Source organism: Macrobrachium nipponense, chromosome 25 (assembly GCF_015104395.2).
Source record: "Macrobrachium nipponense isolate FS-2020 chromosome 25, ASM1510439v2, whole genome shotgun sequence".
NCBI classification, from domain to species: Eukaryota; Metazoa; Arthropoda; class Malacostraca; order Decapoda; family Palaemonidae; genus Macrobrachium; species Macrobrachium nipponense.
Genome location: NC_087214.1, coordinates 76,726,147 through 76,753,646, shown reverse-complemented (window position 1 = coordinate 76,753,646; position 27,500 = coordinate 76,726,147).

Genomic DNA, 27,500 nt, shown 5'->3' with positions numbered 1-27,500 from the left:
TGGCCATGGTTGTGGCTCCAGTGGTCATGCATACTGCTATGATCTAGTCAACCTCCATGCTCCCTCTGAAATCCTTCCCAGGAGATGTCCTCCTTCAAGCTTAAGTGGTGATTGTCGTGTACCAACACCTCCTCCCCTTCTTCTTCCAAAGATCCCATTAAGTGGGATGATCAGAAGAAGAAGGATGTCACTTCTCCCTACCTTTGCACAGTTATCCTTCTTCTACGGAAGGGGCACTGGGGTCTCTTGATTGTTCTCCCATGTTTACGAACACGGAGACAGTGGCACAGGGCTCTCCGGAAACAATGACTTGGGAACAAAAGGTGCATGGGCCTCCTCAGACACCTGCATCACCAGTACAAGTCACCTTCCAGAGCTGGTAAAGAACCTTCCACTGCTGCAAGGGACCGCTGTGCCACGGGTACTACATTTACACAGGTCTTCATGGAAACCAGCATCAATGAAGGCGCAAACTTTTCTATGGAACCATGTGTTACCGATACTAGTTCTGGGAAATCTTCATGGACTAGTAAAGGTTCTTCTACAGCAGCACATGGTCCCACAGGCTTCCATGACACCGATGAGTGCTCACTTTGACACGGCCCAGTAAGAGAGAGTGAGCCCACAGCATGCAGGTGCTGCCTCATCCCCTGAACACTCCCACACAGGAACATTGCCGTGGTCTACTCACCTAGGAGAGCTATGAGAAAGTCCCCCATCCAGTCTTATTTGCTTGTAGAGGACACGGCCTCAAAAAAGATTGTACCACATCTTCGGGATAGCCCCTGTTCACGTCCATGTGAACAGGACCACTTTCCCTGGGACAGTTCCCATCTATGTACGTGGACAGGTCTGCTCTTCCTGGGACAGCCCCATGCATGTTCACATGAATGAGTCCGCTCTCCCTGAGACAGCCTCCATGCATGTTTGGGTGAAGGGGTCTGCTCTCTTGGAACAGCCTCCATGTGTGTTCACATGAACGGGTCAGCTCTCCTAGACTTGTGTAGCCCTTGTTACCGTGGGTTGACGACCACTCATGGCCTTCCTCTCCTGTCGGAGCTTCAGCCTCTGGCAGGTCTGTGAAAAAATGCTAGGCCTCTTTCACCTGTCCCATTTACCTCTAGGGGTTATACTTATACCATGAACTGTGAGTTGGACAGGATAGGTCTCGTGATTGGAATGCATCTTCCTAACTCAGCCTCATGACATTGTACACCCCGGTTCAGTCCTAGGATTGGAAAGGTCATATCCTCAAATGGTGAGAAAGGGGATCAGGGGGTTCTGATCAGGGTTTCTCTTCTGCCAAGAAGAATAACCTGGGAGATTATGACCTAGAAGGGTGGATTGATTGATTTATTAAAGATTATCTGGCATCGCAACTGCTAATGGTTATTGACACCACTACAATGGAATGTATAAAAGCATATGTATGCATATCCAAACGAGCAAATACATTCATAAGCACATAAATACATACACAAGACAAAATTATTAACTTAAAATAAATAAACAAAAAACTCGTTTAAATTTAATAATATAAAATTATTAAAGGAAAATCCCCATGATAAAAAAATTATAATTGTAACACCTATAAATTAATAGTAAAAATTGAATTTTATTTAGAATACCAATGGTATTAATAAAATTAAATGGGGCGCATTTAGTAAAATCTGCCCCTAAAATCTTGGTAAGGGAAAAACCACCTTCAGTTCCACTGCAACATGGAGAAAGTACCTCTCTCTCTCATCTGAAAGACTGACACTCAACTATCAGGTGTCTGACTGTCAATGGCACCAAGCAGTCGTTACAATAAGGCTGATGATCCCCACTCATCAGAAAGCCATGTGCTATTTTTGTATGGCCTATTCTAAGCCGACTGAGTATTACTTCCCTTTGCCTAGTCATTGATGAATACTTCCAAGGAAAGATGGTGGTAACTATTTCTTTCATTTTTGGTTTTCTAGCTCCCATGCAAATTTCCTGGAATCAAGGAACCCTGATTTAATGACCGGAAACATATAATTTGTAGGGAGTGCACACCTAGCTATATTACTTTGGTTGACAGCTGTTTTGGCAAGTGAGTCTGCTACTTCGTTTCTTGCCACACCAACATGTGCAGGGGAACAACAGAAAGATATTTACTACCACTAATCTTAAGCAACTGAAGCCACTCTAAAATTTCAATAACGATAGGATGGAGTGAATTAAAATGACTAATAGCTTGCAAGATGCTCAGTGAATCGCAACATATAACAAAGTGTTCTCCAGAATGACAAGCAATCTCTTTAAAGGCAGTTAGGATTGCATATTACTGCTGTAAAAATGGATGCTTGATCTGGCAGCCTTCCACTCTTATTAAAATTGGGAAATACAACTCCATAGCCAACGCCTCCGTCAGACTTGGATCCATCTGTAAAAACTATGACTGAACCATCATGATCCACCAAATGTTCTTAATAGGAGATGCACTGCATCTCAGCACTCACTTCTTCCTTGCTACCAGTGAAGAACCTGCAGTGCTCCACAGAAGGAAGCTTCCAAGGGGGCACAACAGAATACTTAAATGGCCAGACTTTGACCTTTGGTATAGAATAATCTAAAATTTTAAAAACTCTGTATCCAGAAGGTCTTGGATAACGCGGATTATGTTCATAAAGGTTAAAAATTTTATCATTAAAAACTGCTTTGCAAGTTAATGAGTCCGGAATCCTCTGGATTCTATGCCAGTATCGAACAAATGATATCTGACGACATGAATCTAGAGGCAGTTCCCCTGAATTTACCAAAAGGCTTGGGACTGTAGACGATTTAAAGGCACCACTTGCAATCCTTATTCGTGCATCATGTACCAAATCTAAAATATTTAGTTTTGATTTCGAGACTGAATAGTATACCTCACAACCATATGCTAATTTTGATGCCTCTATGGCTTTGTAGAGGATCATTAGGTGATTCCTATCTGCTCCCCAAGATGTATTGGAAAGCACTCTTAGAACATTCAGAGCTTGCACACACCTAACTTTCAGATCTTTTAGGTAAGGTACCCAAGTCATTCTTTTGTCGAACAGTAATCCCTAAAAACCTGTCTCTTCCTTACATGATATACTCTGATCCTGTACGTAGAGGTCAGGATCAGGATGTATACCTTTAATGCAGCAGAAATGTACAGCAACAGTTTTCGATGTAGAGACATTAGCACCTCTTTTTTCTGCCCATTCAACAATTTTGATAATAGCTAGTTGCATTTTTCTCTCAGCCACTGCCATTAGTGAGGTTGCCAACGATAGAGAGAGGTCATCAACAAATAAGAAAAACATTATATCTTTAGGAATCACAGAGGCAATACCGTTAATGGACAAAGCAAGCAGTGTTGCACTAAGGACACTTCCCTGTGGAACTCCTTCTTGACTGTAAAGAGATGAAAATGAGTTTCCAACTTTAACCCTGAACCTTCAATTTTTTAGGAAAGCTTGGATGAATAACAGTAATTTTCTTTAGAATTCATAATTATGGAGTGTCTTCAAAATACCATACCTCCAGGTTGTATCATGAGCTTTCTCCAGGTCAAAGAAAACTGATACATGATGTTTTCTGGAGATGAAAGCCTCGCATATGGAATTATCTCGACGCACTAAGATGTCAGTACAAGAACGCATTTGACGAAAGCCACATTGGGCTGGAGTTATAAGGCCCTTCTTTTCTAAGATCCACATAAGTTGCACATTGACCATTTTTTCTATCAACTTACACATGCATGAAGTTAGAGCAATAGGACGATAACTAGACGGAGTAGTACCATCCTTCTGTGGCTTCAAAAAAGCTAGTAATATAGCTATGTTCTATAAAGCTTGAAATGCATTTTCTTTCCATATTTTATTAATGATACTCAGCAAAACTTTTGTGTTCCGAGTGGCAAATTTTTTATCATTGAATAGGTTATGTCATCTGCACCAGGAGCAGATCCATTACATGATGACAAGGCAGATAAAAATTCCTGAAAGGTAAATGGCTGGTTACATGATTCACTTTGCATGGACGTAAAGTCGAGAATTTTCTTTTCTTTTTGAATACATTCTTTATAGTAAGGTGAGCTTGGGTTTTTAGATGAAACATTAGCAAAATGGTCAGCAAAAACGTCACTAACATCCTCTGGATTGGCAACCATGTTTCCATTTACTAATAACACTGGTGGAGGTGTTGGTACATATTTGCCACTAATTTTTTTTATTTTATTCCAGACTTCAGGTAAAGGGGTTTTCCAATTAATTTTTGAGATAAAATCTACCCATGACTGACGTTTGGCTTGTTTTACTTGGTATAAAAATCTGGCTTGTGCCTTCTTAAATAAGATTAAATAGTAGAAACATTTATTTTTGGAATAGCACATAAAAGCTGCTCGCATTGCTTTGCAAGCTATTTGACATTGAAGGTTCCACCAAGGAACTGGCTTTCTTTTAAATTTTCCAGCTGTACGAGGAATTGTCTTCTGGGCAGCATCAATAATTAGTTTACAAAGGAAATTCAGGGCATCATCCAGGGACTGAAAATCCTCAACATCCATTTCTAAAAAAGTTAGGGTTTTGAATAATGCCCAATTGGCTTTATCCAGAATCCAACGAGGTGATTTTGGTGTAGCAATTTCACCTACTACATTAATAAAGATTGGAAAATGATCACTTCCTAATCCTTCACTCATTGCATTCCAAGAAAAGTCAAGATAACAATCAGGACTGCATACTGATAAATCTATCGCAGAAAAGGTCCCAGTTTGAATATGAAAATAAGTTGGTTCTCCAGAATTAAGGATTGCAAGCTCTTGGTCTTCAATAAAATTATAAATATTGTTTCCTCTAGGATTGGAGATTACATCACCCCACAGGGGGTGTCTTCCATTAAAATCACCAACAATAAGAAAAGGCCTTGGAAGCTGATTTATTAATTCCTCTAATTCTTGAGTCAGATTATATGTTCTATTTGGAGGTAAATACAGTGAACATATAGTATATTTCTTTTTCAGAAAAATCTGAACAGCAACTACGTGTGAGTCTGTTTGCAGTGGATATTTTTTGTGAGCTGTATCTCGCCTAATTAACATAGCACTTCCACCATGAATCTTTACTCGCTCATCATAATTAGAATGATAAAAAATGTATTCATAAGGACATATAATTTTTTGTCCAAGCATAGTCTATTGCAGGGCAATGCATATTGGTAAGTTTTCTTTGATTAAAATTTGGCTTGCATCCCCTGACAGTTCCACTCCAAAATTGAAAGCCTGCGATCCATTACTATTGGTAATTAATTATTATCTTTTATGCGTTTTAACCTGGGGATATTGCTCTGGATAACGATGGATTTCTGAGAGGAAAGTTCATTACTTTCCTTTTAAATTTTATCTCCTCTTTTTTCTGATGTTCTCTCTCTTTTCCTGTGATCTGATTTGGGCTGAGGTCCATTGGATGTAGTCAACTGTATTCCTTTAGTTATCTCTGCTGCACATGATTTAAGAACCTGTGGTTACTGGAGTGATATGCTATTTTGATTATTTACAGAACATCCCGCTTTAGGTTTATCATCACCATGCTCCTCTACATGTGGCGTTGTCTCAGCCAGGTTTGACTTTGTGACTGCAGCGGAGGGTTGCTGTTGCACTGCATGATTAGTTGGCACTTGTACACTGGACTGTGGCTTCTTAATTACTGATGAAAATGTAACTCCCGGTCTTATTTGAAGTTCTAGTACTTTCTTTCTACCGTCTTTAAACGAAATCTTTTCCATAACTCTAACTGTTTGCACCTCCTTCTCTAAAATAAATTTCATGCAACTTTTTGAGGATGCAGGATTTGATTTTCTCCAGCATTAGTACAAGACGGTGGTTCATTGCATTGTCCATGTGCTTCTTTGCCACAATTACAACATAATTGTTCATTTATTTTCTTCCTACATTTCTGGATCAAATGACCAAGCATCTGGCAGTGGTAACATCTCAAAGGTGATGGTATGTATGGCTTGACTTTGAAGTTCAGCCAGCCTGCCTTGGTAGCATTAGGTAATTCAGGGTATTACAAATGAGGATTAGCATTGCTAATGGAACAATCTGATCCCCCACCTTCTTTCTCATTCTGACCACCTTTGCCACATTCTGTTCCTCTAATTCCTGCTGAATTTCTTCGGTGCCTAATAAGAGCAGTTCGGGAGCATATATAACTCCTCGACTTTGGTTATGAATAGGATGAGGGAAGCATGTAACTTTTTGCCCTACTAAGGTATTCATCTTGAGTAATTTTTCACTTTGTTCAGGTGAGGAGTCTTCGACTAATAGGGTCCCATCATCTTGTGGACGAATTTTTGGTACACAATTATATTCATTATTAATTTCTCTGCTTGCTTTAAATACACTGATATTCTGCAATACATCATCTTCGAGCCTAAGAACTACAAATTTATTGTATGAAACTAATCCATATATACCAGGAAGAATCTCCATTTTTCCTTTCTTATTACTCTGAATATTTAAGTTTCTTGAATTCAGTTTTGCATTTTACTTTCTTTCCAAACAGGAGAAGAAAAAGGTTCCATCGTAACGATGTTTGAACCTGAATTATCCATTGCCAAGTCCATTTCCATGCCAGGGTCAGATGATAAAAGAGGGGGGTTGGCCATATATACGAAAAGATATAATTAGTCCGGGTAATCCCCATACCAACCACGGAGCCACAATTAGAGGACGGGATCACTCCTTTGACAAAGGCCGCCATAGGGGTATTACCTGGATATACACCTCACCCTCAGTGCTATGGCGTCGTGATGTCCGTTGAGATCACAACCCGGCACCGCAGGCAGGGTTTGACATGAAACTTTCCCCTTTCTTGACCACGTTGTGTACTCGAGCTCTACAGGTGAGGTGGCGTGCTGTCCATCCTCGCCTTCCATCAAAGCCAAAGCACAAGTCAAATCATATTCAGAAACAAGCCAAAAGTCATTAACATAAAATCCACACCTACATAGGAGGAGGAGGTAGAAAAATAGAAATAATTTACACCAATTTTGTTTGACCAACAGCTGGGTCCCAAGGACCGGTGAGAGACCATCCCCATCAGGCATCAGGGCCCAGCTGCTGGTCCCTAAGCCCCCTACCCATGCCAAGGGGTCAACATCTAGGGGGAAACCAACAGAAAACCAGATACTTTAGGGCGATCACGAAAACCAGGTTGCGGTCAATAGTTCAACCAACAGACGCCTTACTTTGTACTAACACAAACTGTAGAAATGACCACCACAGGAGGGATCTGAATGAATGCTGTTCGAACATAATCTCCATTACACACTGCCATCTTGCTGATCAACCGTCTTCACTTGTGGTGAAGTTGTGTACCAACGGTTGGTGGTCTGTCTGCACCACAGATTATTGTCCTTCTAGCATGTGGTAGATGCTCTGTGGACTGCCGGTAACTCTCAGTCAAATGTTGAGTACTTTTGTTCTGCTGGTGATAAACTTCTTGCTGAAGAATGCCAACAGGTGATGACTATCGTCTGTCTTGTTCAAGTAATGCACTCATTGCTGTGCTACTCACGATATAGTAATGACAAGGTAGTCCCGCTCTAGCGATGAATTTGGGACTCATTTGCGTGTGTGATTTTGTGATGTCACACAAACCGGTTGAAGAGACAATTTACTGATGTAAACATAGGAATAATTGCCTTTTTTGCATTTTGAAATGCAATTTAATAAATATCCCTCCATAGATTTAAGCGGTGAATATGATTTTGAACGTATGAAATATTGTAGTTCATGTAGATATCGACACTGGAGCAACTGAATAGGCATAATGTTGCAAAAATTAGTTTTTTTTATGAGAAATTTTTATAGAGTGATGGGATCCTGGAGACAGGTCATAGGATTTTTATCATGGATTTTTCAAACTTCCCCATCTTAACCTTGTTTGTATTTGGGACCATGTTGTGAATTGTTTCAAGATGATTTTCTTTTGTACGTTGTCCATTAGGGCAAGTCCGCCTTTCAGTTCATTTAGTTTGTTAAATTAACATAGTTTAATTTTGTGACAAAATTGGGGTTCACAATTTTATCATAAAATTAAGCTCTGCAAAGCTAACAAAACACATCAACTGAAAGGTGGACTCATGCCAATGGATAACTCACAAAAGGAAATCAACTTCAAAACAATTGATAACGGGGTTTCAAATGCTCACACGGCCAAGACAGGGAAATTTTTAAAAAATGTGAAAAAAATCCTGTGATCTCAGTCTCCAGGATACTGTCAGTCTCTAAATGTTTCACACAAAAAATCTCCTTTGTGCAACATTTCGCCTATTTGATTTCTCCAATATCAATATTCACATGAACTACAATATTTCATATGTCCAAAATCGCACTCATCGCTTAAATCTACGGAGGGATATCTATTAAATCACGTTTCAGAGTGCAAAAAAGGCAATTATCCCTGTTTCCATCAGTAAATTGTTACTTCAACCGGTTTAAGGGATGTTACACATTATGGTTGGTTCCATAACAATACACCGAACCTGCGAGTGCTACTACCTGTTGTTTCTATATCGTGGTGTTACTCACGTCTGTCATTAGGGTGAGGGACCTATGGGGCAAAGGAAAGATTACTGTGGCAGCAAAGGTGACTGCTTTTTTTTTGGCTAGGATGAAGGCTTTATTTTGTTATTTTTGCATGAACAGCTGCTGTTTTGCTGTGTCCACCAGGATGTTGTGGGCTTTAGGAAGTCTGCTCCTAAAAGTGCAATCATAACGTCTGCTGTGATGAACGTTGATGAACGTCCAGTTGTACTACTTCTGGCCAAATAACAAATTAACGGTCGACTTCCCATATATTTTCAGCGTTGCTCCGCTGACAATGGACACCTGTAGAGTGCTGGGGGTTGGATAGAGGCGTTCTTTCGGGTTGGCTGGTACTAGCGATTTGCATGCACTGCTGTTAACCAGGAACTCTGTATCTGATCTTTTGCCTGTTATGAAAGATTATGTTTTCTGCTTGTACATGGAAGGAAGACAGCGGAACCAGTCTGTCCACTGCTGACGTCTAGATTGTTGGGTTTCTGCTGCGACCACTTTGCATGTATTTTCACATGCAGCAGTCGTTTTCGTATTTTCGGGTGTCATTCACGAACCACTAGGGGTAGAAACAAATGCCCTTGGGACAGTTTTCTGTTTTGGGGGTTGTTTTTCCACCTGAAGCTCCAGTAGCAGTGTATGGGGGTGGTGGTCCCCTCTAGATCGCTGTCCTCCTCTGTGTCAGTCTACTGCTGTGGCTGTGGTGTGGCTGGTGCTATGGGTGGTTGTGTAAGCTTAGTCGACTTGTGGGCCAGGTGGATAGCGTTGACCATCTTCAGGAATTAGTCGAGGTCCATGGTTAATGTGTAAGGGTTGGCAGAAGCTGTTAGACGCGGTAATTTTGTGAGTGGGACCTATCTCACAAGGCCCAACATAGTCTCTGAGCAGCCATCTGTGGTAGGGATTGTAACTAGCTGCTGCAGATACATGTGGATGTGCGATAGCTACTGGTCTCCTGTTGCTACCCACACGTTGTCTAAGAACTTATTTTCTTTGATGGCTGGCAGCATGCTGAAGGACGAACTTCGTTGGTCCTTCGGCGCTTCATAGGCGATGCTGCCAGGTGGTTCTACGGAGTTAGGAAGCCCATTGGGTTCCTAAATTTTCCTATTTTGTTGGCAACAGTTAGTTAACTTGTGGAGGCTAAACATCCAGGTAACCGATCAAACATTTGCGAATTTTTGTGGTACACATAAGCAGTTTTTGTGCCAATATAGCATTTTTTACATAGCTGCAAGATTTACTGAGTAGACTTGCCAATTTTAATGTTACCTTGTAAGTTGTCTTCCATAGTAGCAAAATAATGTAGACTTAAAAGTCCTTCTAGGCTTTCAGTGATTTACCACAAACTGACAGCTAAACAATAGGTTTGACTTTCGGAATAATGGGGGTCATTTGCTTGAAGACCCCAACCAATATATCTATCAGATCTGCAACTAAAATTTTAGATAGTAAGGAACGATCATTTCCGTCATGCTGCCTAACAGTAAGTAACAAAACATTTACTACAAATATATTTCATGATATGGCAGATGCATTACCATATACAAAGACCTCCTGCTATGTGTAAAACTGAGCCATTGATTATGCTGAACATGCAACAATGATGGCAGGACATAGATCTTTTAGTTTAGCTTAATTCAACTTTTCTGTTTTGATATTGATGCGTGATTGTAATAGTTATGAAAGTTTGTCTTCAGTGGCAACGGTGTGCTCTGCTAAAAACTGTATCAATGAAGGTAGCATTAACTCTGAGGTTGTCATTCTCAATGATAGATATAATTTGTTACTGGTGATCAGTGGTAAGCATGGAGTTTTAAATCAATCTCTGGAAGTTGCACTGACTGCTTCTGGAATAGAATTGGGGAGGACTGGTGAAGTTTAATCGCTTCACTAGAGTGTATTTTAGAATATACTACCATTTCGAAACTTACAAGAAATCAGTATGGTGAAGCACTCGGCATTAGTTCTGGTCATTTCAATACCCTTCTTATAAATATATTGTTCTTAATTCTATTTTTGGATTAGAATTACTTTTGACTGCACTACTTGGTAGTTATCATTTGATCTGTGTAAAACTCCTTGCCACAAATGGAGAAGAATGAATGTGTGATTAACAGGGATTTCACTAGTTTGTCTTTTGGTAGAAAATCAGCAATAATTCACCAGCAAAGCAACCTTCATATAAGATTTGAGGCCAATGTGGAAATTTTCTTATTCAGTTATCAACAGTGCCAAGTATTTTCACCAATTTCGACGGGCTGTCACAGGAAGATCTAATGTATATATATATATATATATATATATATATATATATATATATATATATATATATATATATATATATATATAGTATATATATATACTGATCACGAACATACTCACATTACCTGGTGAATACCTAGATGAAAACGTCTTTTCAACTCTTATATGAATAATAATCTTCTTACACAGATAATGCCACACTTATCAAAAGGATTAACAGATCTGTCGTCTAAAAATGTGGTTGATACTTATTTTAGTTTATTTGCTCCCTTAATGACAGAGAAGAAAAATTTGGCTAGAGGGATGACTTACCAACATAACATATCGTCGCCTCAAAATTTACAGGGGTCAAGCCTTTTTGGATTTTGTTTTTACACACACACACACACACACACACACACACACACACACACACATATATATATATATATATATATATATATATATATATATATATATAATATATGTGTGTGTGTGTGTGTGTGTGTGTGTGTGTAAAAACAAAATCCAAAAAGGCTTGACTCCTGTAAATTTTGAGGCAACGATATGTTATGTTGGTAAGTCATCCCTCTAGCCAAATTTTTCTTCTCTGTCATTAAGGGAGCAAATAAACTAAAATAAGTATCAACCACATTTTTAGACGACAGATCTGTTTAATCCTTTTGATAAGTGTGGCATTATCTGTTGTAAGAAGATTATTATTCATATAAGAGTTGGAAAGACGTTTTCATCTAGGTATTCACCAGGTAATGTGAGTATGTTAGTGACCAGTAGAAGTTCAATAAATTCTTTTATCAACAGATGTCTTCCAACCTTTTTGTAGTGGCCCGTAGGATAATTTCATAAGCATAACCTCAATAGTTATGCTATCATTCCTTTCTGAGTCTCTAAGTGAGATAACCACAGTTACCATAGACAAAGGGATAACTATAACTTCTCTAGCAATGGAGACAATTCCTACCACTCCTTCGTCAGTGGGGACAAATACCACTCTAGAGGGGTCGTGGATTAATTTAGTCTACTTGCCTGAACTACACTTTTTCCACCAGTTCCTGATATTAATAATCCGAATTTGAAAATGTCATTAATTTGAGATATTTTTGTGAAATATTCGAACTAAAAATGTTTGAGGAAACTATTTTATGGAGGAATTTTATCTAAATGTGTTTCTCATCTTACATTCTTCCTCCAAATAGGACCCATAGTATGCCGCAGTAGCTGGATAGTAAACGGAGCTTCTTGCTACCTCTTCAGCAATGTAACTGCGAACTGGGAGACAGCCAAGCAAAACTGCATCGACATGAAGAGTAATTTGACAGTGATCACTAGTGATGACGAATACAATTTTCTTTTAGGTCAGTATTTATTCTTGATTGTCAGTGGTAAAATCAATCCTTGTTTGTCAGTGGGTAAAATCAAAGAAGTGCTGAGGCAAAACCTGAGTGACATTCAGAGTCCGTTTTGGTTCCAACGGAAACTCACGAGAGGTACTACAGCAGTGGATGAGATATTCTGAGTTTTTAACTGGGGAACTAACTGTCTAATGAAAAGTGATTCTAATGAAAAGTGATTCAAGTATTGGCACTTGATGGTCATTCAGAGCTCTGCCTACTATTTTAAAATCTTTGTAATTGACATTATATTTAATTTTTTTTTTTTGCATGGTCCCTTATACATGAAAATTCTGGATTTGCTAATTTTATACCTGTTCTAGCTTGCACCACGATGAGAGTTTAATCTCACCTTCAATAGCTTACGAGTGGAGCCCACATACTTCCCCAGGTCGCATCTGGGGAAATTGAATAAATAAATGTCTACCGAGGTCATCAAAGGGTGCCATTGAATTGAAATTAATAAACCAGCAAGCCAATGACAATTAAGTCTTTATTCAAATATAAAGAGTGTCTTCGCCCTTTGATGATCTCGGGAGTCATTTATTTAATCAACTGCCCCAGATGTGACCTGGAGAAGTACGTGGGCTCCACTCGTAGGCTGTTGAAGATGAGGTTAGACTCGCATTGTGGCATAAGCAACCGAACAGGTATAAAATTAGAAAATCCATATTTTTCATGAATAAGGGACCGCGCAAAAAATGTAAATAAAATATCAATTACAAAGATTTAAAAAAAATAGGCAGAGCTCCGAATGACCGTCAACTTTCAATACTTGAATCACTTTTCATGAAAAAGCTATTCAGTTCCCCAGTTGAATACTCAGAACATCTCGTCAACAGCGCTGTAGTGATTCTCGTGAGTTTCCGTTGGAACCAAAACGGACCCTGAATGTCACTCAGCTTTTGCCTTCAGCACTACTTGGTAAACTTTGATCCTTTTAACACCTTTTCCTTTAATACTTTTTATGTAAATACCTTTACTTGTTTTTTTTACCCTAATATATTCTTAACTTTTATTCTCTAATTTATAGCCTCGAAAATGGGACTGCTCTCTCTCTCTCTCTCTCTCTCTCTCTCTCTCTCTCTCTCTCTCTCTCTCTCTCTCTCTCTCCTCATCTCTCTCTATATATATATATATATATATATATATATATATATATATATATACAAACACATTTATGTGTGTATATGAAAAATTGTTGATGTCTCGTGCCCCATAAAGTTTTTTCTGGATCCACTAGTGACTGTAACTTTCGGAAAATTTTGCAAAAGGTATAAAATCATGGCTTGAATAATTATATTTTGTACCAGTGCCTATCCAAGCTGTTAAGATTGAATATATATGGATTCCTAACTACATATATATGTATATATATATATATATATATATATATATGTATATGTGTGTGTGTGTGTGTGTGTGCGCGCGCGACCGTAACATAGGATTTTTTATGCTATCACTGAAAAAATGAAAACTTTTCTTAATTCTTGATTTACCTAAACATATTTTGGCAGTGATTTCAGTTAACGGCTCATGACTATCATTGGGGCAGTAGAAATTTAAATATTTAGGGCATAGATTGGATTGCATAATACACAAAAAAACGATATGCCATTTTCTTATTTCTTTAGAAAAGGTTGTGGATCGTGCATGGATTGGGTTGTATTCCCCATATTCAAACAAGACGTTTTTGTGGATTGACGGCACTACTCCAACTATAGACAAGTAAGTGTTAAAGGAAGTTTCTATCAAGATTTCCATATCTCTTAGATTCTCATTTGTTACGACCTGTGTAGGCCGTAGTTCAGGTTCTTTAGATTTTAATTCTTTAAAGGAGTCGTAGGCAGTATATTATTTATGTAACTCGGTGCATTGAGGGAAGACAGAACAAAAACACTGGAAAAATCTAACAACATTTATTACACTTCACTTAAATAAATTCAACCTGGTATCAGGAGTAACCTAAAGCTACTAAGATGAACTCCAACAGACTACAAAATAACTTGGAGGACTAATATACCGAGTCCTCTAAATACCCAAGGTTGACCTATAGCTAATAATCTAAACCCTAACATAGAAAAACTAAATGTATCAAAAGTATGGCTCATATATTAAGCCGGGCCCATAAAAATCAACAAACCATTATCCTATTACTAAACAGATAGGCAGAAGGAAGACAGGAGAAATGAAAAGGCAGAAAACCTTAAAATTACCTGCCTACACACAAATGTTAAAGACTTAACCCAATAAAAAAATAATAAAACATAACACGATGCTGCATACAAATGCGCCTATCCCATTAAACCACATGCATGAATACTTAAATACATTCTCATAAAAGAATTATGTTGAGGGTCATAATTTATAGATACATATATATATATATATATATATATATATATATATATATATATATATATATATATATATATCATATAATATATATATATATTATATATATCTCCACACTGCATTAATTATCCGTGAGATAACTTGTAACAGTACTTATTCATATATGATTAGACGACAGAGAGGGGTTGAACGTTCATCAGCATCAGAGGGAGAATCATTAACACCAGGTAAACGGGCTGGACGTATCCATAACGATAATCAAAAGATCGTAACTTTACCTGGGTAATGACTCCCTATGTTCCTCCTAACGGACCCTCGGTCCACAGACGAGCAGCGTAGCAGATGTGATGACGCTCTTTGATCACGGCTATAGTACCTCCAACAGTGCCGGGACGGAACGACGGCACCGTCTTCCCGCGGGATCCTCAGGCGGGGAAAATGACGCAAAGCGAAGGTCGCAAGTGACACATACACTTGCAGGACGTAACAAGCGAGGTGGCTATCGCAGGTGACAATACCCCTGCATACGTGGGCCGTGATCCAAAGAAGTGTACAATTTACCGCGGGTGGCTCAAAGACACCAGCGAAACAATCCTCCAAAGGCACAATTCCTTATGAGGAAAAAAAAAAGGCGTCCATCAACGGCTGCTAAATTAGGATCTACGTCTGAGATCAAGGTAGGGTCCGAACTCCTCGTCCCAGGCAGCAGCAGTCTCGTCCACGGTTCTCACTAAAACCCAAACACTCGAAGAGAAAAAAAAATAAACAAAAGAGTTAATGGCCATTCACTAATTAACGAAGGCGGAGGGGCGAAGGTTATCGCAGCACACTTATGAAAAGGGCAGTTAGCAATTACTCTTGCCGAAGGCCGAATTTATTTATAAACAATGAAATAACTTAATTTAACATGATATCATTACAATTGATTCTGCATGGTTATTTTCACTAATGCTCATTATTTACTGAAATTTTGATGAAATAGTAGATATACAGTAGCCCCTCCAAATGGGTATGAATATGCTCAAAGTGTGGACACAAGAATTGTGACTAGGCCAGCATAGGCTAAGCTACCTCCGGGCTCTCCAATGAAAATTTAAACTTTATAAGTTATGGAAAAAAAACTATGGAGAAAGAATTATTCATAAAAACACAAAATACAAATTAATAATGATTGCAAGAAAACTGCTGCCATTCAAGAGGAAATTACACAGCAGCTTAGCCAACCAAACCTATTTATTCATGACCAAGTAGCTATCATCACACACAAGACATCCACAGGTGTTGTACAGCATGTAATCTATGTATAATGAGTGTTGTGTATGCACAGGTGTAAAAGAAAATGTAGACTAAATGACCAGGTTACCATTAATTTTGATAGGTAAATCACATGTAAGTGTGATGCTGGAGAATTCATGTTCGCTATATTCCTAATGTTATTTTTATTTTTTATTGATACCCTTTTCTATGTACTATATGATGTACTGGGAACACAGTTATGTGTGTACATGCAAATTCATTACTTGTGTTCAGCCAGAAAACTCTGAGAGCCTAACTGGTTTACACAATAACCAATAGTCTCTACTGCTTCACTGCTCTAGCAAAATGAATAAGAACCATTAAGCAAGTCTGAGTGACAGGAAAGACTTACAGATAGAAAAATATAAGGATGGGATTTCTGCAAGTACATTATCATTATTCAAATAGTTTAAGCAGACCCCGGAGATGTCTATTTCCTCTCATAAGATTAGCCAGAAGGATTAGGATGGAATACCAGGCCTAGGCCATAAGTCTAGAACTGGGAACAAATAAGTCATTCGTGTGATGAATGAATGAATGACAATGAAATAAAAAAAAAAAAAAAACTACATAAGGTATATGCTTTTACACTGGAGCACAAGCATACATTGAATACATTTACTCGTTTCCATACATATATAAAACAATATTAAATAAAATCAAATAAAAACTATTAAAATTCAAAATAAATATCTTAAAATGTGGACTGCCCATTAAGTGGATGCGTGTCAAACAAAGACGCGTCAGAATTACCTATGCTGTGGAAAATCTAAAGCATACAGTTGAGGTCCATTCATCTATTTTTTATCATGGTTTTAGTAATCGTTCGTTCTGCATGCTTTATGCGTGATGCTATAGAGGGCAAAATCGTCCATATATGGTTTACTTTTATTCCCAACCGGTAGCATGTTATTGATTTCATTAACTGCTATGTAAACAGAGTACCACTATGGACACTTCCTTCAGGGACTCCATTTTAAAGTAGGAAGGTTTTTGAAGAAAAAAAAAACTATCTATTCTCACCTGAAAAGTGAGATCAGTTATTAAAGTTTTTAATGAACTTACGAAGCTGCCCACGTATGTTATTATTATGTAATTATTTTGTTTTAATGATATTGCCTACCTCGACATAGTGTCGTATGCCTTTTGAATGTCAACAAAGATGGTTACTGTTGCTGGCTGTCTTTGAAATTAGATAGAGGTATCTAATTTAGACAGATTAAGCTGTGAACCAAATCGGGTAGGGCTCAATATTTTTTTTTACAAATGCGCCACGAGGTCGTGCAATTACCATTTTCTAATTTTCTTCGAGAACTTACATAGACAACTTTTGAAGAGATTGGTCTATAATTACTCACATTACTAGGATCTTTTCTAGGTTTGGGTATAGGAATTATTTTCACAAGTTTCGGAGTCATCAATGATCGTGAACTTTTAATGAGTACGATTTTGGCAAAGTTGATTGGTAGCGAATCGTTTCAAAGCAAATATCACCACCTTCAGGAGCAGATATATTACAGTTCAAGAGAAATGTCGCAAAAAAGACGGATGCACATTTCAGCGACAAACCTTCCACAACGTCAGGTTGTAGCAGGGTGGAAGAAGAAGGGCAGATGGCTGTCGAAGTGTTGTATCTGTGCATTTTTTTCTATGCTAATGTAAGCCTAGTGATGACCAGACTAAGCAGAAAAGAAGAGGGGAATTTGTAATCCTGAATTATTCGTCATTCATATTGAATCATAAATACAATATCCAATGTATATGATTTACAAACAAGAGAGTCGTGTGAGGCGAATTCTCTTGATTTCGCAATAAATCCATGATTATGTCGCGACTAACACCTGCCACCTTGAATATAAGATAAAATGCAAGAATTGAACTCAATTTTTCTCTTGAACTGAAGGAAGAAAATGCGTGATAAACTAGTCTCTCATCTGGCGTCACCAAGTTTACGTGTGGGCTAACATTCCCATGAGAGTCATTCTTTCCTGGGGCACTACACAGTACATAAACTACAGGAAGTATGTGGCAAGTTCTTCTCCTCGTTAAGCTGGTCATTCCTAGAACCCATTGTGTAGCTATGCTATAAGTGTTAACTTTATCTCTAAGCATCCGTACTGATATAGTGTTTCTTCTTGTTTTTTAAAGTAATTACATTGTTAGTTGTCTTGGTAAAAGAATAGGAGGATGTTTTGTGTAAACTCTGTTCCGAAACACTTGTGAAATTTTCTTGGTGCATCGAGGTATGATTTTGAAATGATACTTTATTAATGAACTACAGCGGTATTTATATGAATTGCTGGCCAATCAGAGGCCAGGATACTTACACAGTAACTAAGGGACCAACCACGTACAATTATTTTATATTAGCCTTTATGGCTCCTATATAGATGGAAATCAGATGTGCTCTCTGTTGGCGCCACTGGTGCATTACTATGTGGATTGTCGTGAAAATTACGGAATTTGGTGACGTCATTGTCTAAAGCTGGCAACGACCTGTCGCTTGCAGCATGAGAAATACAGGCTTTAGATTGCTGGCACATTAACCCCCCTGAGAGTTGACCAGGGTGTTGCAGAGGGTGTCCCACCCTTGAAAACTAGACTGGAGGATTAATGTAGTCAGGCAAATATGCTGGTTTCAGGTGGTCGATTGCAACCCAACCTATTGTGCTGCAGATGTTGATGAAGGAAGTTTTCTGCTTACGATCAAGGACCTGTTAGGGGCCAGTGCAAGGTTGGGTGAAATGAGGACGAATAGCATTGGTTCTGGTAAACACATGTGTTGCCTTGTGTAGATCCTTCAGGATAAAGGTCTTCTCATTTGGCTTTTAGGATGGGCGGCAAGGGGCGAATTTACCGATGATGATAGGAGTCTGATGATGCTTGGGTTGAGGTGGTTTATTATAGGGTAAGAATTCACCAGGTATTATGAGCAGATCGCCATATACCATCTCGGCTGCTGACAGGTCAAGGCCTTCTTTTATGTGTGGTTTTAGGAAAAAGGCTGAGGAGAATGACCCATTGAAGCTGCAAGTACCAGGTTCAGGCGTTGCAGCGAGACATGAGGCTACTTTCGGGGTGCGATGGGAACCTATCAGTCATGCCATTGGACTCGAGATGGTAGGTGGTTGTGTGATGCAAATGGGTGCCGAGGAGACGGTACAGGGACGTTCAGAGCTGCAACGTGAAGTAGTGCCTCTGTCAGAGGTGATGTGATCAGTTACGCTGGATCTGGAAACCCATGATGAGAGGAAAGCACTGGCACATGCTACTGCCGATGCATGCTGTTCATAGGGGCCACTTTGGTCCATCTAGTAGTCGACCATTGTGAGTAGGTAACAATGCCCTTCCGAGTACTGGAGGGGTCCTACAATGTTGATGTGGACATGGGCAAAACAGCATTTTGGTTGATAAAAGGAGCCTACACCTAAATTAGCATGATGCTAGCTTTTGGAGAGTTGGCAGACAGAACATTCATGGAGCTACGCCTTATGCTATGCAAGATGAAGCGCTTCTTCAGGAGGGTGGCTATAGATCATCCTAAAGGGTGTGCCAGAAAGTGGACAATGTCTAAGATGTGACGTCTCATTGACTCCACATTGGAAGTATGGATGTGGGTGGCCAGTGCTATCACAGAGGATGGAGGCATAGCAGGACTATTGTTGTTGAGGGGGACGTCGTGTCACTGCAGAGATGTTAAAGAGGTTTTGCAGGTGTTGAGCTCTGGATCCTGCTGTTGCTTGTCCACCAGCTGCTTGTAATCGAGGATGAGGTGTACTTCATCGATGGCGATTCTCGAGAGGGTGTCAGCAACGGGACTGTGTTTCCCAGGGACATGACGAAGGGGGCAGTTAAATTCAGTGATGGCTGACAACTGGCTGCACTGAAGGCGTGAGCATTAGACTGGTGATTATTTGAATGCACTAGTGCAAGTGTAGTTTGAAGGGTGAAAGGTGCGTTCTCCAAAAGAATGTTGGGAGTGTTTTGACAGTGAGGTATGTCTCCAGGAGCTTGTGGTCAAACGTGGAGTAGTTTTTCTCTGTTTGCCGAGTTTCCTGCTAAAAAACGTTGGGTTTGAGGATTACCATGGATGATCTGTTCCAACCCAGCTCCTATGGTTACAATGCAGGCATCCATGGAAAGCAGTAAGATGGATTAACCTGATGCAAGGAATGAGAGGGCAGCGGCCTTGGGTGAGGGCATTTCTGGCACCTATGAAGCAGCTTCTTGCTAGGTCCCCAGGTGAGATCTTTGGGATGGTCTCCCAAGAAGGCGTCCATGAGTTGCTGAAAAGAGCTCCTGCATTGGGAAGCAGGAGTAAATTGAAGATGAAGGTGCCAAAGGGTGTTGTGATGGAGGTCTTCAGGATATTTTCGGGATTCATGGGGACCTGGAATAACCTTCAAGAAGGTCCAGCTTTGAGAACATTTTTGCGCTATGCAGGAAGGTGGTTTCGCCAGTGATAGTTGGGATGGAGTAGTGGGTGGCCTCGGTGAATTCACATTCGACTTTCGGTAGTCCCTGCATGGGTGAAGTGTGCCATCCTTTTTAGTTAATATGTGGAGGTGAGATGCCAAAAGGACTGTATGCCTTTTTACACACACACCCATTTGCTCCATTTCTGCTAAGGTTTTCTTTGTAGAGGTGAGTTTTTTGGGTGGTAGACATAAGAAAACAAGGAGTGTGCTGGAGTACCCGAGGTCTTAATATGTTGGAAAATACTGTGCATAGTAGGGATTTGATAAGAATTGTCATAATTCTGGTTTGAAGATCTTTGGGTATTTGGCGAGCAGGTAGGCGAACTCATCTTTGGAATTGACGATGTGGAGGGCAAGTTCTGCGGGGGCTGCAGCTATGCACTTGGTTGACAGATCGGTGGCATTGATGAGGGGTGCCTGTTTGGTGACTTCCACAAGCAGTTGGTGGTGTGCCAGGAAACCTGCCCTGAAGATAGGTATTGAGATATCTGCAGCCAAAACCTTTCAGTGGTACTTTCTGTCACTGAGGTTAAGGGCAAGATGCTTCTGATCAAAGGTAAGGATGGGAGAGCCATTGGCAGCTGTAAGTCAGACATCAAATGGCTGTGGGTGTTTGGTTGGTTACCTGGATACAGGCAGAAGGGAATGGCAAGCCCCTGTGTTGACCAAAAAGTGAGTACCTGTGGTGGAATCGAGGATCAAAAAAAAGACAGAGGGGCTAATAGAACACATAGGATTGGATGTGTCAGAGTATGGTTAGATTTAGGTACATTTCTATGGCCCCTGATTTAGAGATATGTACCTGCTATGGCTACCACGAGGGCATGTAGCCGTGACTCTGTCTCGCAGGGTAAGTGGGTATCCGGCCAGCAGGCAGCGAGAACGTAATCTGCCTTCGTCGATGATGACTGTACACCCTTCATTCGGAGTGAGACTTTGTCTCGATGGAACCTAGTGTAGGCGTCAGTCGGTGTGAAGGTTGGGAGTTGGGCAATAGTATCAGCAAGAGTGGCATGATGGGGATGGTGATGTTTGTCGTTGGAAGAAGTCTCGCATATCTTTGTTGGGTGTCGGTTGGAGGCGGGCATCACCACTTTAACAAGAGTTGATGAAGAAAAGAGCTATGATCTTGAAATGATACTTTATTAAATGAACTACAGCAGTATTTATAAGAATTGCTGGCCAATCAACGGCTAGGAGACTTACACAGTAACTAACAGACTAGTCATGTACAATTATTTGATATTATTGCCTTTATAGCATTGTCGTGAGAATCACAAAATTTGGCGACATATTGTCTGAAGCTGGCGACGAACTGTTGCTTGCAGCGTGAGAAACCCACGTTTTTAGGGAGTGCTGGCACAGTGGCACACAATTTACATCATTATATGATTGAATTGGCTATGGGGTACACTCAACATGAAAATCCACTCTGCAACTGTAGCTGTAGCAATAATGATATAAAAACAGGGAACTGTAATGATTTGCAATATACACTAGATGAGAACCCACAAAAGATTAGCATTGTCAGTAGGTACTATGCACTTCATGTAAGCACATTTTGCACACAATGAGATAGTAGGGACAGACTTTATTGGTGAACTCTGCATAAATCAATTGCATTCATAGCAATCCCATATGTATTCATTACTATAAATACATACGCCACATGGCTTGTCTTTCCATTATTATTAGCTGAAGAAGAGACCAAATTCCATTCATTGCTCATGATTGGGCACTAAGATTTTTTAATGAGGAACTCCTTAACATTCTTGAATGGGCAAAGTACTTTCATTACTTTTATTGTTACTGCCCCTTACAGGACCAATCTAACAGGGAAAATTCAATCAGGGTTAAAAAATACTGTTGTTCGAAAAATATGGCTGTATAGGTTTGGAATGGGGAATATCTCCAGTTTAATTTTAAACTCACAAGATACCTATAAACCCACATATTTTCATAACGTTTTCCTGATGGGGGAATGATCAACCCAGCAATTCTGGATATGGAGAATACTGTGCCGAAATGTATAAACCAATAAAAGGATGGAATGATGCTTCATGCAGCAATACTATAAGGTAAAAATTCTTGCATACAAATGAAATTCAATGTATAAAATTAACAAGAGTTATAGAGAGTGGCAGGTATGGGGAAATGTCATGAGAGAAACTAAGTTTGAAAATGTCGAAAGTACTAAGAGGTTATATATATATATATATATATATATATATATATATATATATATATATATATATATATGTGTATGTATGTGTATGTTATGTGTGTGTGTGTGTGTGTGTGTGTGTGTGTGTGTGTGTGTACACTCCCAAACGTGTCCAATTCACGCTAGCCTGTTTTTACGTCATAATACGCCAACGTTTATCTTTAATAACTAACGCCCAAAAGTGTACATCTCAGAATCTAGCAAGACAATGACTGTTTTTTAGTTTCAATACACTGCCCCTAAAATGCCCCACACTTCTAGTAATTGACAATAAATGGGTTTTGTTTAATTCAATGCCCCTAAAAATGGTGGAGGTACCGGCGTCTCATTCAGGCTTCATTGAATTGGGCCACAGAAATAAAAAAAAAAAAAAGGCTTTTGTGGGGTTAATTGTTATTCTATTTTTTTTTTTGTTTTTTTTTTTTTTTTGGAATCCTTGTTTCACTTTTTGAATGCAGTTGTTTTACAGTTGATTTCGTTGTTTTTGCCTTTTTTCATCATGTTTTTAGTTCCGTCTGTACAATACTGTGCAATAAAGTTCCAATTTCCAGACAGTTGGTTTTCATACATTGTAGGAAATCAATGGTGATCACCCGCAACACGGTTTTGGGAGTAATATATATATATATATATATGTATATATATATATATATATATATATATATATATATATATATAGTATATATATATATATATATATATATATATATATATATATATATATATATATATTATATATATATATATATCTTATATATATATATATATATATCTATATATATATATATATATATATAAGATATATATTATATACATACAAATATATATATATATATATATATATATATATATATATATATATATATATATATAATATATAATATATATATATACTATATATATATTATATATCTATATATATATATATATATATATTAAATGTATATACTATATATATAAATAAACCATTCTAGAGGGCTTATAACGAATCTCCCCAAGAACCTCTGAACGTCTCACGGGACGCCATGAGGTTACGGTCATTCTCAGATGAAGAAGAGCGTCACCTCCCCCAACATCCCCCAAAAAGTTCGTTGGGCATGAGCGTCCCTTACAGGGGCACTCATTGGCCAATAGACCTAAGGACAGGAGCCAGACCCAATCATGGCCTAGAAGCAATATATCGGGGGTTTTTGTGGGGTATTGATGAGAGAGGAAACCAAGCCGTCTCCTTGAGGGTCAGGCAGTTAGCCGTCGGTCAAGAGAAGGGAAAGACGCACTTCCTCCTCGTCGCCCTTTGCCGGTTTTCCTTGTTCGGTCTCAACCTCGCCGGTACTGTAGATATTAAGTTCATTTCACTCGGGCCCTTGTGTAAATTCATTAGAATATAAGACCGGTGTTAAATGAATCACTGAGCGTTTGATTTCTGCATGACCCACAGTAACTTAAGATACCCGCGCGGCAAAGGACGGGGTCATATATATCCACAGGTGAAAAATAGGAAGCAGGTTGTAGGTCCTGACCAGTTTCGACTTTATTTCCAAGCCATAGACGAAGGACTGATGCAAAGTATTAGAAGTCACAAATATATATACTACAGAGATAGTACTGACGAACATACACACAACCGTTTGAGACTGCAGATCCACACCCACAGGTATTAGTGGCTTTCAAAAATCATTTGGCTACAATTTACAATGAATTCTCAAGGGACACTACCTATAAACGTACTCACTGTAGGAGATAACAAGTCCATCCCTAACAGGTGTCAGGGAGGCGGGGTTGGAAATTTCATTACCAATCCTGCCCCCTTACTGTGTTTACAAATATAATAATCCTATTTCCATATCTCTACTGCCTACCTTAAAATTTAAACACTTTAGAAATTTCTTTAGATATTAAAGGATCAAGTTTATACATTCCTTGACTGATGTTCATATTATTGTTGCAACTTTCTTTTATAAAGGTAGATTCAATGATATTCCTTTCTATTGCATTATTAGAAAACACAATCTTTTTTTGCCCCTTCCCAGTTAATTGCATGTCTGTTCTCACTAACATGTTTTTGATTAAGCTGACCTTGTATCGGCACAGGCTCTTGCTCACCGAGCAGCCCGTATCACTAACGTTTACAAAATACCACTATTTCTCTGTGCATATCGCACACATTTTTTATGTTGTTCTATTCCCTTTTCTAGTGCTTTACCCGTTTGACCAATGTAAAAGTTGTCACAAGACTTACATGGAATTTTACATACACATCCTTTAGTATTGTCGGGGGTGTACATGTTTCATTGTTTTACTATTTTTAAAAGCAACACTAATACCAAAATTCTTCAAGAGATGGGGGATATCTTGCATATTATTATTATAAAGAACTACAAAGAAATTTTTGCGTTAAGTATGGACAACAGAACTCGGCTATTTTCAACCATATAAGTGAACATATCCACAGAATAAACTAAAATTTGTCACGTATAATTTATAGCAGAAACTGCTGTTGCAAGAGTCAGATGATCCCGAATTGGCCTGATTAAAACCCAGAGACTGGTAATGAAAAACATCTCAAAGAGTGCTGGGATGGATTCAGATGTCATTGATAAAGTTTTCATTCAACAACGCTTAAGAGGATTAAAAGGAAAGAATTTATCAGAGGAGTGACCTAAAAAATGGCTTACCTGTGGGATGGACCTCATGGCCCAAATAAATACCAACATTTCCTAGACTGCAGTCTCTGAAAATATAATATTTTATCTCTATATTTGGGTGTTTTTTGGAATCCTTTATTATTATTATTATTATTATTATTATTATTTTTTTTTTTTTTTTTTTTTTTTTTTTTTTTTTTTTTTTTTTTTTTTGTTTTTTTTTTTTTTTTTTTTTGTTTTTTTTTTGTTTTTTTTTTTTTGTTTTTTTTTTTTTGGCTCTATCACAGTCCTCCAATTCGACTGGGTGGTATTTATAGTGTGGGGTCCGGGTTGCATCCTGCCTCCTTAGGAGTCCATCACTTTTCTTACTATGTGCCGTTTCTAGGATCACACTCTTCTGCATGAGTCCTGGAGCTACTTCAGCCTCTAGTTTTTCTAGATTCCTTTTCAGGGATCTTGGGATCGTGCCTAGTGCTCCTATGATTATGGGTACGATTTCCACTGGCATATCCCATATCCTTCTTATTTCTATTTTCTTTTTCAAGATCTTGATACTTATCCAATTTTTTTTTTCCCTCTCTTTCTCTTCAACTCTGGTGTCCCATGGTATTGCGAATCAATGAGTGATACTTTCTTCTTGACTTTGTCAATCAACGTCACGTCTGGTCTGTTTGCACGATCACCCTATCCGTTCTGATACCATAGTCCCAGAGGATCTTTGCGTCATCGTTTTCTATCACTCGTTCAGGTTGGTGCTCGTACCACTTATTTACTGCAAGGTAGCTGATGTTTCTTGCACAGGCTCCAGTGGAGGGCTTTTGCACTGAATATGCCTCTTTTTGTACTGGTTCTGTGCAAGTGCTGGGCATTCACTTGCTAATGTGGTTTATGGTTTCATTTTTCGTATTGCACTTCCTACATATGGGAGAGATGTTTTTATTTCGTCTATCGTACTTTGAACATATCTGGTTCTTAGGGCCTGATCTTGTGCCGCTGTTATCATTTCCTTCAGTTTCCTTCTTTAGCTCTCCCCTCTGTAGCCATTGCCAATTGTCATTGCTGGCTAGTTTCTTTAGTCTGTCTCATGTATTGTCCGTCCCCCCGTCATTGGTTTGTTGTGCCAGTCCTCTGTTTCTTTCTGTCTTTCTCCTTGTCTCTGTATCTGTGGGTCGTCGCCCTCTACTTTTATTAGTCCTTCTTCCCATGCACTCTTTCCACTTTGTCTTCACTGGTTTTTCTTACCTGTTTAATATTGCCCAGTGCTCTGTTTTCGATGTTGACGCAGTCCTCTATACTTAGTAGTCCTCTCCCTCCTTCCTTTCGTGTTATGTATAGTCTGTCCGTATTTGCTCTTGGGTGTAGTGCTTTGTGTATTTGTCATTTGTGTTTTCCTGGTTTTTTCTGATCTATGCTGCGGAGTTCTGCCTTCGTCCATTCCACTACTTCCTGCGCTGTATCTGATACTGGCACTGCCCATGTGTTTATGGCTTTTATCATATTTCCGGCGTTGAGTTTTGACTTGAGTATCGCCTTGAGTCTCTGCATATATTCTTTCCTGATCGTGTCCTTCATCTCTTGGTGTTTTTATATCTCCTCCTTCCATTATTCCCAGGTATTTGTATCCTTGTCTATCTATGTGTTTGATGTTGCTCCCATCTGTAGCTTTATCCCTCAGTTCTCGTTACTTTGCCTTTTTGTATGTTGACTAAGCCGAATTTTTCTATTCCAACTCCATCTGATGTCCCCAGATACAATCCTTACAGTCTGGATTAGGGGATCTATTTCCTTGATGCTCTTACCATACAGCTTGATGTCGTCCATGAACATCAGAGGGTGATTTTGTTGCCTCTTTTCTTGAGTTGGTACCCGGCATCCATCTTCTGTAGTACTTTAGTCATGGGAATCATGGCTACTACGAAGAGTAGTGGGGACAGTGAGTCGCCCTGGAAGATCCCTCTCCTGATATTAACCTCTGCAAGTCTTATTCCAGAGCTTGTAAGTATTGTATTCAGTTGCGCATTGTATTTTTGAGGAAGCTGATGGTATTTTCCTCTGCCCCATATATTTTCAGGCATTCTATTAGCCATGTGTGTGGTATCATGTCGAAGGCTTCTTATAGTCTATCCATGCCATGCTTAGGTTGGTTTTTTCCTTCTCCTACTGTTCTTCATTACCATTTTGTCTATCAGGAGCTGGTCTTTTGTGGCCCTACACTTCCTTCTGCAGCCTTTCTGTTGGTGGGGGATT